Source organism: Panthera onca, chromosome C2, assembly GCF_046562875.1.
Source record: "Panthera onca isolate mPanOnc1 chromosome C2, mPanOnc1 haplotype 2, whole genome shotgun sequence".
In the NCBI taxonomy this organism is placed as follows: Eukaryota; Metazoa; Chordata; class Mammalia; order Carnivora; family Felidae; genus Panthera; species Panthera onca.
This window is the reverse complement of record NC_138347.1, coordinates 118256911-118272929: the sequence shown is the minus strand read 5'-3', so window position 1 is coordinate 118272929 and position 16019 is coordinate 118256911.

Sequence of the window (16019 nt, the reverse complement as noted above, 5' to 3'; positions counted from 1 at the left end):
AGCCACTCTGGAAAACAGTATGGAGGTTCCTCATGAAACTAAAAATAGAACTACCCTACGACCCAGCAATTGCACTACTAGGCATTTATCCAAGGGATACAGGTGTGCTGTTTCGAAGGGACACATGCAACCCCATGTTTATAGCAGTACTATCAACAATAGCCAAAGTATGGAAAGAGCCCAAATGTCCATCGATGCATGAATGGATAAATAAGAAGTGGTATACACACACACACACACACACACACACACACACACACACACACAATGGAGTATTACTCAGCAATGAAAAAGAATGAAATCTTGCCATTTGCAACTATGTGGATGGAACTGGAGGTATTATGCTAAGTGATTAATCAGAAAAAGACAAATATCATATAATTTCATTCATATGAGCATTTTAAGAGACAAAACAGATGAACATAAGGGAAGGGAAACAAAAATAATACAAAAACAGGGAGAGAGACAAAAGAGAAGAGACTCATAAATATCTAGAACAAACTCAGGGTACTGGAGGGGCTATGGGGCACTGGGGTAAGGGGCCCTAAGGAATCTACTCCTGAAATCATTGTTGCACTAAATGCTAACTAATTTGGATATAAATTTTTAAAAAATAAAATATAAAATAAAAAAAAATAAAACCACAAAAACAAGATCTTAGGCTATTCTGTTGTAATTTCCATATTATTTAGGGTTCCTATCAATGGTGCTCAAGAGAAAATAATATGCATTGAAATGAAACAAAAAAATGATCACCATAGTGTAATACAATACAAAACAGTAAAGAAAATATAAAATATAAAGAAAAATAAACAAATTGACCTGAACTTCCCTTTGAAAACATTCTTGGCTGGTGTGAGGGAGACAAGACTGGATGGTTACTATGTAGGAAGACTTCCACTATCACAGAATCACCGCTATCTATTGACTCAATGGAATCTTTTTCTTTTTGTACAACTTTAACAAGGAACCTGTCCAGTGACACTTGCTTTTGCCTCCTTTTGAGGATTTCACAGAAATGTGACATTGAATTGTCATTAAACAGATTCAATGCTCACGCTGCTACAGCCTTATTCAGGTGGTACTTTTCTACAAAATTTTGCACTGTTTCCCACATTTTACACATCTCCCTAATCTCGTTTGAAGTGAGGGATTCCTCCTCCGCCTTTTTCTCCTACTCCTCTGCAAACGAGATGCAAATGTAGACTGCTTATAAAATCTTGCATTTTGGCCACTTGCATAGCTCATTTGTACTTCTTTATGATTTCCTTCTTAACTTGTACCATAATCGTCTTCTCCTTCTTACCGCCTTTCTTTTCAACCTTTTCCTGTGTGGGAGATGTTGTATACACTAGCACCAATGTTGACTATAGCACAGTATTAATAAACTCTTGTCATTTAATGTAATGTATTTAATGTAACTGGCAATAAGGCAGTAGAGGAAAGGGTCTATATCTGCAGGCAGCCTGACCTAAAATGAAGCAAAGCATTCCTAAGCTTACTAGAATGGAAAAGCAAAGGACTATCCATTGGTACTTTGAAGTAACAAAAAATCCACTAGTGCCAGTTGTGGGCACCTTCCAACATTCTGAAAAATCACCGATTTCTGTCAAACACAGCAGCATGAGACCAGGCATCTGAGCATGGTAGATGAACACCCACAATTCCGCAGTGAGGGAGAGAGAGAGGCAAAACATTGGTTCAGTCGTGATCATGTGACATTCAGCAACAGGTACTACTCATAATGCAAGATATCACTCATTTATCAAGTTAAAATTTATTAGAAATGTTTGCTCATCTTACAAAATAGTCACAGAACAATTTACTCACAATCCAAGGTTTTACTGTATTTAGTTCTGATGTTTATAGTTGAGCCAGGAAGTCAGATGAAATTGAAGGATGTCATAATGAAAAGAGACAAAAAGAAAATAAGAACTGTTTACCTATTCTCCATATTAATCTAACTATAATATTTTATAATTACATAATGGAATATATAAAATGAAAAATAACTGTATCAACATATTTCATTTGTGTCACATACATTGAAATTTCATGATTTGCTTTATAAAAATTCTTATGTGAGATATTTTGCCAGAAAGGTTTTTAAAAATCATTAGTAGAAAAATAAATCCCAAAAGTTTTGAAAACAGTACTATAATCAACACAAGTCAACAAGTTGTAATAAATATAAAGAGGAAAGGGGAAAAGTAAAGATTGATTAGAAAATTCATTAAAATTTCAAGAAAATCAGAAAGGCAAGTCTTAAAATTTTTATGGTTGAAGTTATAGATATTTCCTAATTATTAAACATTTTACACAAGAAAGAAATGTGAAATACATCATTTTAAGCAAAAACCATGTTTTCTTTAATGAATATCCCACTAATTGACTTTATTCATAATATAACCTTTCCAAAGTATTATTATTATGTTCTTTTCTGCACAAAATTGTTGTTGGGGAGAAAAAATTCCTGTCTCCTTCAAGAGTCTTTCTAGCTGGACTAAGAACCAAATTATCGTGAGACAGATAAACAAGAGAAAATCCAATTTAACAGCATCCACACAGGCATCCATACAGGGAAATTCCAAAGACACTCATGATTAGGTATATATGCCCTGCTGAACTAAGGAAAAGGAGGCAAAGGCCTGGGACTTCCGGGGAAAGAAATGTACTTCACGGGAAGATAAGAGGAGCAGATGTTTGCCCTGCCATACAGATGTGTCACTCATAAAATTTATCTTTGTTATTAATCCTTATTCTGGGAAAGACCCCTAATTTAGATTTTTCTATATAGTTAAGGGAGGGGCATAAGTTCCTCTTGATCCCCTAGGATCTCAATTGCCTTCAGCTCAAAACAATCTTCATGCCCAAGTGACCCAACCTAGGGTGGGCTGCCCTCGGTTCCTATATTATCATAGGAGAGAATGAAGGAGGCGTATATTCTAAAGGTTATTTTTTCCCCTGTGTTCCCAAGTGAGGACTTTGTGATATAGTATGTAAGGGAGGGAATTTTTTCCCTCCTACCCTTCTAGATTCTGGGGCTAGTCTAAGAATTCTATTGACATAAGTCAGATTAACAGGAGAAAACAGAACCAAATTTAATTATGTGCATACACATGGGAGCCACACAGAGATATGAGATTCAAAAGGCAGCCAAACAGTTGAGACTTATATACCATCCTGAGTGAAGAAAAGGGACAGGAGTTAGGGTTTCTGGGGAGGCCATTCACTGGAAGGTGAGTGGAAGAAAGGTAATGTAAATAAAGTAAAAATGATCTCTAGAATTAGCTCTTTTCCTGGCACAGGTATGTAAATTTCTAACATAAATTTCTTTTATAAAGGTAGATTTCCCCCACCAATGAGAAAATTTTTACTTTTTTTTTTAGGCATTTAAGTAGTAGGTAAGGAGTTTTTTCTGGGTCTGCTGGGTCTTGATTGCCTTTAGTTCAAAATAATCATCATCCCAAATAGCGTATTTTGGGGTAGCATGTTCTACACCCTTTCAAGGGCTATTTCGTCAAGATTATAAAACAATTTGAAGTTACATTCAATTTTTCAGATTCTTACAGAATATTTTCAATAAAGATTCATTTTCTACCTTTCAAAATTCAATAAGAAACACTGGATTTGCTAAGGATTTTCTTTACATTTGGAAAGAAATCAACATTTAAAAAGGTTTAGCAGCTGGCACTAATGAAATAAACTTGAATTAACTCAATGTAATTGAATACATTCAGCGAAAATAGGGCCACACAAGAGCACCAGTTGGTCTTCTTACTGAATTAATGTAATTTTGAAAATATGCTCCACTGTTTGCTATGTTTTGTTATCCTCACAATACCAAATTCAGCTGAAAAACTGGCATCGTCACTCTTTCGGGGAAATACAAGATGACAGAACGTAGCTCCTAGATCCAGGACTACTCCAAGCTATTGGCTTTTTTATGCTTGTATCTCATGTCATTTTATTGAAGTGCTCCTCAATATGTGTGGCATGTAGTACCTTCAGGCAGATGTTAACTAATGGTTGATAATATTGTCATTATTCCAGACAGTAACTAGGCATTTGTCTGAGCGATTCTAGTGAAGCTATCTTCCTAGACCCAGAGTCCATAATTATAGGCTTATTTTGGAAAGTGCAATATTTCCTAAAACCATCAGATATACACTGAAAATATCAAGAGACTGAAAATTTTCACCTGTGGGACTTGTGCTGTTTTTATTATTATTATTATTATTATTATTATTATTATTATTCAGCACTGGCATTAAAAGCACTATATATAAAGTAAATAGGCATCACGTCTATGGTCCTCAGAGAGATGAAACAAATTTCCTTCTCATAAGAAAGCATTACAATCAGAATCCTGGGAAGAGTACTGTGACCAAAAGGTGGGAAAAAATAAAAACCTTATGACAAAAGAAATTTTACTTTAGAGGCACACTTCTCTAATTTATTCCATTTTGGGCCAATCCTCAAATAATTTTTAGGTCTTGAGAAATCCCTATATTCTACTTACATAACAGGCATTCCCCACATAGCGATTTTCAATAGCAAAGGAACATATTTGCCCTGCAATTCTACAATTTGGCAGGTTCCAAAGGACAGTCCTTCTCTGCTTCCATGTAGCATCCACTCAACTGGGGGCTAGAGGATCTACTTACAAGTTGACTCACTCACATGGCTGACAAGTGTGTTCTGTTTGTCACAGGACACTTAAATGGGGCCAGAGGCCTCAGTTTCATTTCATACGGGCCTCTCCCTGAGTTGGTCGGCATTCCTAGTGGCATGGAAGTTACATTCCAAGAGCAAGTACCCGAAAAGAACATGGCAGAAGCAGTATCACATTTCATGACCTTGCCTCAGAAGTCAAAATGTCTCACTTCCACTAGAGTAAACAGCCTATCCAAATCCAAAGCTAAGCCACTTGCGACCAAGATTTCAAATCAAGAAATATCAAACTCATACTGTAATAAGAATATGTGAAGTGGGAGATGTTTCAGTAGCCATTTTTGGAAAGTATAATGTCATAGTTTGTCCTCTGGTCACAAAAATTTAGAATCCTCCCACAAGCAAAATGTATCCTCTCCTTTCCTAAGACACATCCCCTTACAGTGTCAGCTTGAAGTCCAGAACTTGTCATCTCAATCAGCTCCAGGTGTAGATGACATTTTGGGTAGGGTTATTCAGATACAACTTTTTTAAGTACTGTTTCTCTTCACCTAAAGAACTAGGAACCTAAAGAGGTATTATTTACCAACCACACCCATATAGTGGTAAGCTAGGCAAGAGGGATAGGTAGGATCATTACTACCAACACTCTCATTTTAAAAGGCGGAAATTTAAAAGACACAGCAGCTATTGGTCTATAAAAATTCTGAAATATAGGGGCCCCTGGGTGGCTCAGACACTTAAATGTCTGACTTCGGCTCAGTTCATGATCTCATGGTTTGTGAGTTTAAGCCCCATGTCAGGCTCTGTGCTGACAGCTGAGCCTAGAGCCTGATTCAGATTCTGTGCCTCCCTCTCTCTCTGCCCTTCCCCTGCTCACTCACTCTCTCTTTCTCACTCTCTCTCAAATAAATAAATAAAACATTTAATTTTTTTTTTAATTTATGAAATACAGACAGGCATATACTGTTAATTCTTCGATTAGGGCTCAGGTTTACTGCCTGAGAATTATTCTCTGTAGCTCTTGTCTCCACCCACCAGACTATTGATTTTGGTTTCTGAGTCACTCTTCCTTTTCCATAGGAAACAATTTGTGTTTGCAGTAATTTTCTCTGCCTGCTTCCTGCTCACAGTCATTTCTGAATGTGAGGCATCATTCTATTTTGTACTTTTTGATATTTCCAGTCCAAACTGGTACAATTCTTTTAAAAAACGTTTAGGCTTTTTGCCTATCCATTTATAATCTACTCTATTAGACAATACATACCCATAGTTTAAGAAAATCTATGGGACAGTGGCTTGAAGATTCCTAGAAGATCACTGTAATAGAGTTTGTAAGACCTGCCCTGACTTTTCTGAGGGCTCTTTGAAAGGGTCTATGAAGCAATACTCTAAATATTTTTTCCTGAGGTCTTTAAGGATCTCACAGGTCTATTCTGAATGGGGTTTTCCCCCAGAAGTAATTTCTTAATCTCAGAATAATTTGCTATCTGGACCATCTGGGAATTAAAACAAACAACAAACAAAAAACACAGTTTTCCGATTTAATTTCAAACCCATTAAGTCCTGGTTCATTTATATTTTCTTGAGATTTCACTTAAGATTTAATAGGTTTTTCTTGAGCTCATCTCCTTCCTCTTGCCATCTGCCTATTGATAGCTAGAAGAAGTTAGCACTCCAATATTGTCTCACAATCTTCTTACCTACATCATCAAGTTTACTGAGTGCATTTACTGTGGTTCACCCTACTGCACAGTACTGTGTTGCCAAACTTCCCACCACTACATAACAAGTGTCCCTTTTCTTTCAGCCTCCGATAGCATTTTCCTTACTTTCCTTCATGCCCTCGCTGCAAACTATGTCTCAATGTCTCCTTAGACTTCTGTTAGTAATTTTCTAGAAATTCTTGTGGACATTACCTATCACGGTTACAAAGCCAATGCCACTCCCTAAGGTTTTTGTCATGGCAGGAGTCCACTCAGTGCCCAAATCTATTCTAGTTATTTATTTCTGTGAAGCAAACTGCACCCAAATCTTAATGGCTTAAAACAACAATAATCCTTTGTTTTGTTTATGGGTTGGACATTAGGGCGGAGCTTGGTGAAAATGGCAAGAAGATGCTGGCACACAGCTGGGAACTTAGGGCTTTGGGATTGGAACTGTCACACAGATTTCTCCATAGACTTCTTGGGTTTCATCATGGCATGGTGACTGAATTTAAACAATAAACATTCCAAGAGTATCAGGCAAAAAATCACACTGGAAAATCACACTGCATCTCTTTTACTGTTGTCACAAATGTGTAGACAAAACATGAAGCCTTTGATCCAGGCAATATTTAACAGACGCTAAACTTTTCTTGAATTTTGCCATCACTTACAAATTTACAGATGGTACAGTACATGTATTAGGGAAATCTGATGACTTATCAGCCTGGATAAAGAAGCTCTCTTTTTTTTTTAATTTTTAATGTTTATTTATTTTTGAGAAACAGAGAGTGAGTGGGGGAGGGGCAGAGAGAGAGGGAGACACAGAATCCAAAGTAGGCTCCAGGCCCTGAGCTGTCACCAAAAAACCTGATGCGGGGTTTGAACCCATGAGCAGTGACATCATGACATGAGCTGAAGTGAGACACTCAACTGACTGAGCCATCCAGGTGCCCCTAAAGAAGCTCTCTTTGACACATACTCAGTATGACAACTTCTGGAGCTCTTTGAGAGTGGAATTATATCAGTTCTTGGTAAGTACCATTCAGTGTGAAGACAGGCTTTTCTTGCATTCCTGTTGTACCATTGAGTAAAATGAATCAAAACATAATTTTTCACCAGCAATTTAATCAGAATTGCCAATGGTCCTAGGTGTAGAACCCTCCCTTTTATCTCACCCTTTTCTTTCAAAAAATGGTCACCCTGGATCATCAGATATGTTTCTTAAACAGCAAAACCAATGAATAACTAAATGATAAAATTGCAAAATACATGAAAAAGTCATAGCACAATTCATTTCTAATCTACACAATCCATACCTTGCAATGTTTACAATAGCAAAATATGAAGGAGAAGCTGTATCACAGTGAATAAAAACATCTTTAGAGTGGAAATTTCCCTCTGATTTTCTGTTTTCCCAGTACAGTTGGTTAACTCTCCTAATACATCTGGATATCCAAGGAGGTATCTGATGTCATCAGCCTACTATCCTCCCTTCCACAAATTATACTCTCAGCAATCATCAGTGGCTTCTCCCATCTCACATCAAAAAATGACAACCAGGGGCGCCTGGGTGGCTCAGTCGGTTAAGCGTCCGACTTCAGCTCAGGTCACGATCTCGCGGTCCATGAGTTCGAGCCCCGCGTCGGGCTCTGGGCTGATGGCTCAGAGCCTGGAGCCTGCTTCCAATTCTGTGTCTCCCTCTCTCTCTGCCCCTCCCCCGTTCATGCTCTGTCTCTCTCTCTGTCTCAAAAATAAATAAACGTTAAAAAAAAAAAAATTAAAAAAAAAAAAAAATGACAACCATATAAACTCAATCCAACTTTTCATTGCCGTAAGGACTAAAGGATTTCTAACGAAATTGCGAATAGGGCTACTCCATCAAGGTCCACCAACGTGTGAAAGTGCTAGCATTGTACTGAATGCAAAGTTCAAAAAGATACATTTTTGTTTTGTTTTTTTAAGTCATGCTGTCTCACTGAATTCCTAACAATAAGTCATGGACCTTCAGGGTTCCACAGAATCCCAGTTAAAAACATGTTCTAGAGCAATTTTAAATCCTATCATGAAGAGGCATTTAAATGTTTTCTGGGTATCTTACTCTTATTTGCATATATATCTGCTCAAGTATATATATTTGCTAAATGATTATTTAGTGAGTAGGAATTAAATGGAACACACAAATTTAAAAAAAAACAGTCTTTGCTTTTAATGAGACTAAAATCTAACTGGAGAAAAGATAAATATTGTTTGAAAAATTAAAGTACTAAATGGAGGAATGATAGAAGGCCATAAGAAAAAAAAAATACCTGGGAAGAATAACACAGAGATTAAAAGAAACAAGCAAATGAACACTATCAGAGTTTAAATACAAATATCCTGGGGCGCCTGGGTGGCTCAGTGGGTTAAGCATCCGACTTCAGCTCAGGTCACGATCTCGCGGTCCGTGAGTTCGAGCCCCGCGTCGGGCTCTGGGCTGATGGCTCAGAGCCTGGAGCCTGCTTCCGATTCTGTGTCTCCCTCTCTCTCTGCCCCTCCCCTGTTCATGCTCTGTCTCTCTCTGTCTCAAAAATAAATAAAACGTTAAAAAAATTTTTTTAAAAAATAAATACAAATATCCTGACACTCAAATTTGACAACGTTGAAATTTATCAGAGCCTTGTGCTCCTAAAAAAAACAGTGAACGTTGAGAAATCCTCCTGCTTTTTATGTTCCGAACAGCTTACTGCAGGCAACACTCTGCTGCATATGACTTATAAGATAGACTTGCTGACGATTCCTTTAAAATAACTTATGAGGGGCGCCTGGGTGGCTCAGTCGGTTAAGCATCCGACTTCAGCTCAGGTCATGATCTCGTGGTCTGTGAGTTCGAGCCCCGCGTCGGGCTCTGGGCTGATGGCTCAGAGCCTGGAGCCTGCTTCCGATTCTGTGTCTCCTTCTCTCTCTGCCCCTCCCCTGTTCATGCTCTGTCTCTCTCTGTCTCAAAAATAAATAAAACCTTAAAAAAAAAAAAATTAAAAATAAATAAATAAATAAAATAACTTATGAAAAGGCCAGACACAGACTGTCCAAATTCCCATTTATTTATTTAGTTTGGTCTCATAAATGATTAGCTGAGTTATTTTCTCCTATTGATCAATCCAGACAAACTGTCTACTCATATGCTTTGATCTGATCTTAATCAGCCTTCTCCCTGGGCCACAGGCCTTGGACCTTGAATTATGTTTGGATTTAAGCAAGCACTGCAATGCGGAACAACCCACCTAAATGCCCCTTCCAGAGAATCCACTGATCTGAAGTGAAAGACTTCCCCAATAAACCTCCTCTTGACTCTGGTAGAGTAGGCACTTAGACAAGAGCAGGAAGGGAGAAAGGAAGATGACAGGTGGACAATTGCCAGCGACCACACGGTCTCCACCCAGAGACCATTACTTCCCCTTAGACCCACCTTTCTTATGATTTAGCGCGGACAGGTAAACAGAAGATGCGGACTGCAGAGACTGCCCCGACTCTGGAGCAGGTGCATTTCAGAAACACCTGTCCACTAGTAACCCTGTGTTTATTATTTTATCATTATTATATTATTTGCATTATGGTTTGCACTCCCCCCCCCCCAATTCCCACCCCAGGTTACACTTCGACACTCATGGGAAGATGACTAACAGACTTGCACAAAAGATTGGAGCGGAAGAAACCAAGGCAGAGCCAAGGATGTATTGATAATGGCAGGATGGGAGGGAGGAGACCAAACAAACTCCCATAGAAAAACACGGTAAGAAACTCAGTGTGCTGCCACCAGCCTTGGGTCAGTCTGCTCCTGTCTCTGGAGAGTACTGTCACTTTTTGCTAAATAAGAAACCTTTGCTACTTTAATTCTACGTTGAGCCTCTCAACTGAATTCTTTCCCTGGAGAAGACAAGAACCTTGAGTTTCACCACCCACTAACAACTCCACCTGCTCTTCCTCTTCCCTCAAAACCAGTTCTTTCTAGCCTTGTTTAATCCTCCTCCTCAAAGAAAAGCCCTTTCTGCCTGACCTTTGAGACACTTGCAGATCTCAGGTTGCAGCTTCTTCCTCTATAGTAATAATCCCTTTCCCCTCTGCAAGTGTTTTTTGGGTTTGTTTTTTTTTTTCTCAAGTAAAGTCATTTGTATCTGAGTCCAGATTTTTTTTATTAGATGACGAATTCTAGTTATATGTCATAGAGAAGATTGAAATCTATTAACATTTATGTACAAAATATTCATTTCAATATTATATGTAATAACAAAACACTAAAACAACCTCAAATTCTACTAAAGGATTGATTTAAAATATTGTGATAGATCCATGCAACTGGAAGAAAAACTGAGGAAGACTTACATGTATTAATAGGGAAAGTACCTCAAATATTTTGCTAAATAAAAAACAATGTGCATAAGACTTGGTTTTTGTGGCCTATTGTGGTTGATTCTGGAGAACGTTCCATGTGCACTTGAAAAGAATGTGTATTCTGTTGTTTTAGGATGGAATGTTCTGACTATATTTGTTAAACCCATCTGGTCCAGTGTCATTCAAAGCCACTGTTTCCTTGTTGATTTGCTGTTTGGATGATCTGTCTCTTGATGTAGCTACTACTATTCCCTACTATTATTGTATTACTATTGTTTACTTCCTTCATGTTTGTCATTAACAGTTTTATGTATTTGGGCACTATCATGTTGGGTGCATAAATATTTACAATTGTTGTATCTTCTTGTTGGTTTGTCCGCTTTATTATTATAAAGTATCCTTTTTTGTCTCTTGCTACAGTCTTTGTTTTAAATTCTATTTTGTCTGATACGAGTATTGCTACCCCGGCTTTCTTTGGCATCCATTTGCATGATAAATGCTTCTCCATCTCTTCACTGTATATGCCTTTAGGTCGGAAATATATGCTGTCTTATAGGCAGCATATATAAATGGGTCTTGTTTTTTTAATTCATTCTGTCACCCTATGTCTTTTGACTGGAGTGTTTAGTCGACTTACATTCAAAGTAATTATTGACAGATATGTATTTTTTGCCATTTTGTTACGTGTTTTTGTGGTTGCTTTGTAGTTTTCCTCTGATCCTTTCTTCTCTTACTCTGTTTCATGGTTTGTTGGCTTTCTTTAGTGGTAACTTGGATTGCCATCTCTTTATCCTTTGCATACCTATTACTGGTTTTGATTTCTGGTTACCATTAGGTTTGTATATAACATTTGCATAGTACAGTCTATATTAGGTTGATACTTGCTCAAGTTTGAACCCATTCTTTACTCTTCTCCCTCCCCCATTTTAGGTATGTAGTGTCATATTTTACATCCTTTTATACTATGATCACTTGACTGATTTTTACAGAAATACTCATTTTTACTGACTTTGTGTTTTTTACTTAGCATACACTCATTTGTGTAAATACTCATACACATATTCTTACATACTGGCATTTTATATTGTAGAGGAGGGAAAAATATCTTTTCCTCTGTCCACCTCAGGTTCTCCAGCTGGTGCCCTGCAAATTAGACTGGTAAAAGACTAACAAGAGAAAAATAAACAGAAGTTTACTAACAAGTGCACTGCTCAGGTACACATGGGAGAACCCAGTGATGAGCAACCCAAAGGAATGGTTAGAACATGGATTTGTATACCAATTTAGGCTAAACAAAGAAAAAGGGGTTTGGGGCTTCTGAAGGGAGGAGGCAAGTTATAGGAAGAAGACCTGAAGAAGAGTAATAAACAAGGCCTTTTTATAAGCTTTATTATGCTATTTTAAGACTTTGTCTCCTCTGTTGATAAGAGTTGTTAAGAGTCCTCTTCTGCCTGGTGTAGGAGATGGAAATATCTTTGCAAATGGGAATTTCCTTTGGAAAAAGAAAACTTTGCCGAGTATTTAGAGCTTTTCCTGCATCTGTTGTTTCTCGATGACCTTCAGTTCAAAATAATCCATTTGCCAATGAGGCATATTTTGGAGTGCATATTCTAATGTATATACGTGAACACAGGATGATAGCAGAATTTTGCTGCTGGGAATAGGAGCTGGGTCTAGGTACAAGGGAAACTTACTTGTAATTCTAGAATTGTGTGCTCTTAGAATACTTTACTATATGCATGTATCATTCCATTTCTTTTTCAGTATAATCCCAGTTAAAAATTAGTGCACTAACTTGTTGTGAGGAGCACTGGGTGTCGTACACGTGTCGAGTCGCTAGTTCACCTGACACTAATACTACCTAAGTATACTTGAAACTAACATTACTCTGTGTGTTAAGTAGCTGGAATTTATATAAAAACTTTAAAAAATTAGCATACTGTAATGGAACAGTTTTTAAGCAATAAAACTAATAGAACTAACTCCAAAACCCTTGCTATTTCCATCATTCCACAGTGCGACCTGGAAACTGCAGACCTTAATCCTTCTCCCTGATCCCTTAGAGCCTCCCAGGATTAGGAATAGCTACAAGAGTTGGGGAAAACTGCAACACCAGGGAGGGGTACCCGGTCTCATACTTCTCCTTGGTCCATCTCAGAGTTTTCTGTATACCTAGCAGGTATCTAAGAATAATTTGGCCACGCGATGAAATAGTAACAGTAAGTGAAACATATGCAGAATTATTGAATGTTTCCATTCCATTTGAAATACTTTTAAAGAAATTACTCTTTTCTGCCCAAAAAAACCAAAGCCTTCTTGGAAATCAATTGCTTTGATGATAGTAATATAAATATTTTTCTAATAGCCCCAATTACTTTAGCTTGTGCAGTTCTTCGGACTAAATATAGGTTGATTTTTTTTTTTTTTTTACATTTTATGGACTAGCTACAGTCCCTGGAGGGACATTGTCTCTTTCCAGAGATTTATGTGGCCTGAATGGTAGGGATGATAAGCACTTGCTGTTCAATAGTGTAGTTAATACTCAGCCCCAGGATAAAAGAGCAGTGAAGCATTCCCTACTCAGAGGTACAGTGCTTCTGCAGCAATCAGCCACATTGTTTCTTTTTCTGAGGAAATTTGCATCAAAATGCTTAGTCCACAGGGAGCTCGACATTCACTCACTGCTCACTGCCCAAGGAAAACAGCTATTATGGTCATTTCCCAGTCTTTCAAGGCAGAACAAAAAAGCAAGGCAAAGCAAAGTAAAAGAAACACTATTATAACAAGAATTGCAAGAGAAACAGAGCTGTCTGCCTTAAGGTTTGCTTTACTTGAAACATATTAATATCTATCAATTATTAGGAATTATTATTTTCCTCATATTTACCATATTTATGGTAATGTTAAATATGGGTGAGGGAGACAAACCTATCTTTTTATTTCTTAAGTCATAGAGTATCTTATCTTCTTTTCTTTATGTTTTCACTTACCCACTAAAGGGAATTTGAAGAGTTTCAGGGTTTATTACAAAAAGAGAAATGAATGAATAAATAAAGGGGAAGGAAGGAGGGACTAGTGAAAGATGACTTGGACTTGGCTTGCAAACACACATTTAGGTTAATGCTGAAAACTGTACTGTTCTATTTATGTTTAGAGATCACAGAGGTAACATTTTCTTTGCTGCGATGCAATTTCCTCATTCAAATAAACACATCAACAAGAATTAAAATCAGAAGATGAAATAACATCTTTGATTCAACTAGAAACAGCTCCAATACAATGCCATAATCTGTATAACAAGGAAAATAGGATCAGGTAAAATGAAGTTGCCTATAGGGAATGCTGCAGATATTAAGTAGTAGCCCTGTGATGGGGAGGAAGAATTCTCTCTCACCTTCAAGGTCCTTCTAGCTGGACTAAGAACAAAATTGAAATGAGAGAGATTAATAGGAGAAAATCAAATTTAATAGTATACATATGGGGAATCCACACAGACATGGAAATTCCAAAGACAGTTAGGCAAAATGATGTTTATATGAGCTAAGGAGAGGGGTAGGGGTCTAAGGACACAAAGTGAAGAAGGACCATTAGCAGGAAAGTGAAAGAAAATGTTTGGAAAATGAAGGTTTCCCTATTATACCGATAAGTTCCTAAGATAAAGAAGACTGTTCATGCTCTCTTCCCGGTAAGGCAGGCAGTTGATGGAGAGGTAAAGAGCTTTTTCTGAATCTGCTGGGTTTGGATTGCTTTTAACACAAGATAATATCCATCCCAGGGTGGCCCATCTCCTTGGCCCCTACACTTGTTTCTAAGTAGGTTGCAAGTCCAGAAGCCCCAAACCAGCATGCTGTTTCATGTTGGTGAATACAAGGGGAATGATGTAGAACAAGGACATTTTCAGACAGGTTAGCTATAAAAGAATGAGACTCTCTTTTTCCAGGACAGAAGAGAAGATGTAGGCAAAAAGAATTCTGCAGTTGATTTAAGATAACCAGAGTCTCCCTAGTTTGTAAATATGGAACTTCCCTGTTAGTTGGGTGTCACTTCATATCAGCCTAGAGGGGAGAGATGCAAAGACAGAGTATGGGAGAGAATGGAATTGAAGACCAGAAGCCAAGTTTTCTGCTGACTGGGCTCTGCCTCATATTCCTTTTCTCTCATACTTCCTTTCAATCACTTGTTAGAACAGACTCGTAACCCACAGGGAACCAGCATATATCCCAATGGAGGAAGGAAAGAAATATTAATATATGAACTCTATGAAGAAACTATTAACATATGAATAAGAAGAAACATTACAAAAATCTAAGCCACAAAGAAATTTAAAAGTATAGCGCTATTCAATTCTGTTACAGAATTTAAAGAAAATTTACTCCCTCTAAAAGATCTCAAAGAAAAGAGTAACGATGCCGAAGAAGGAACAGTAAAACAATGGATGTGGTGAAGTAATTTGGTAGTGCCAAAGAAAAAATATAAGAAAAAAATAAACTATTCTGAATTACAGTTAGAGGAGAAAACAGGATAGACACTTCCAAAACAAAATCAGGCAGTAATAGTGACCTTTAGATATTCTGAGAACCCTCTCACTGTAAAACATTTATAATGTTACATACTTAAATTAAAACATTATATACTTAAAAGCAGTACATATAATATTTCAAACGAATAAATGAGCCTGAAAAACAGAAAACTAAACAGTCTTACCTGAAAAAAATATTAAGGAAGAACATGATTCCAGGTAGTAAGCTGATGCCTAACCCGAAGGGATTTTACAAGAACTCAGCAACCTAGAGCTTTGGGTTTCAGTAGCCACATAGAACATAGGTTCTTATCCCTGTGTAAAGTAAAATACCAGAACTAAGTCTCCAAATGAAGCCAAAATGCAATGGGTTACAACACACAGACTTTTTAATTCCAAAATTGTAACTTGGAAAAAAATTGATACCAACATGAAAGAAATGAAAGTCATACACTATTTAAAAAAAAAGATAATTTTCTCAGTTCCTTAAATGCCTTTGAAGGAGGCCATGAGGTCATCTAAATGATGCTACTTGATGTGGACATACAGTAGAAATATACAGATAATTTGGAAGAATATGAAAATGCTATAGACAATAGGGTACTTTTTGTTAAATGTTTATTTTTGAGAGAGAGAGAAAGCATTAACAGGGGAGTGGCAGGGAGAGAGGGTGACAGAGGATTCTAAATGGGCTCTGTGCTGAGAGCAGAGAGCCCATCGTGGGGCTCAAACTCCCAAACTATGAGTTC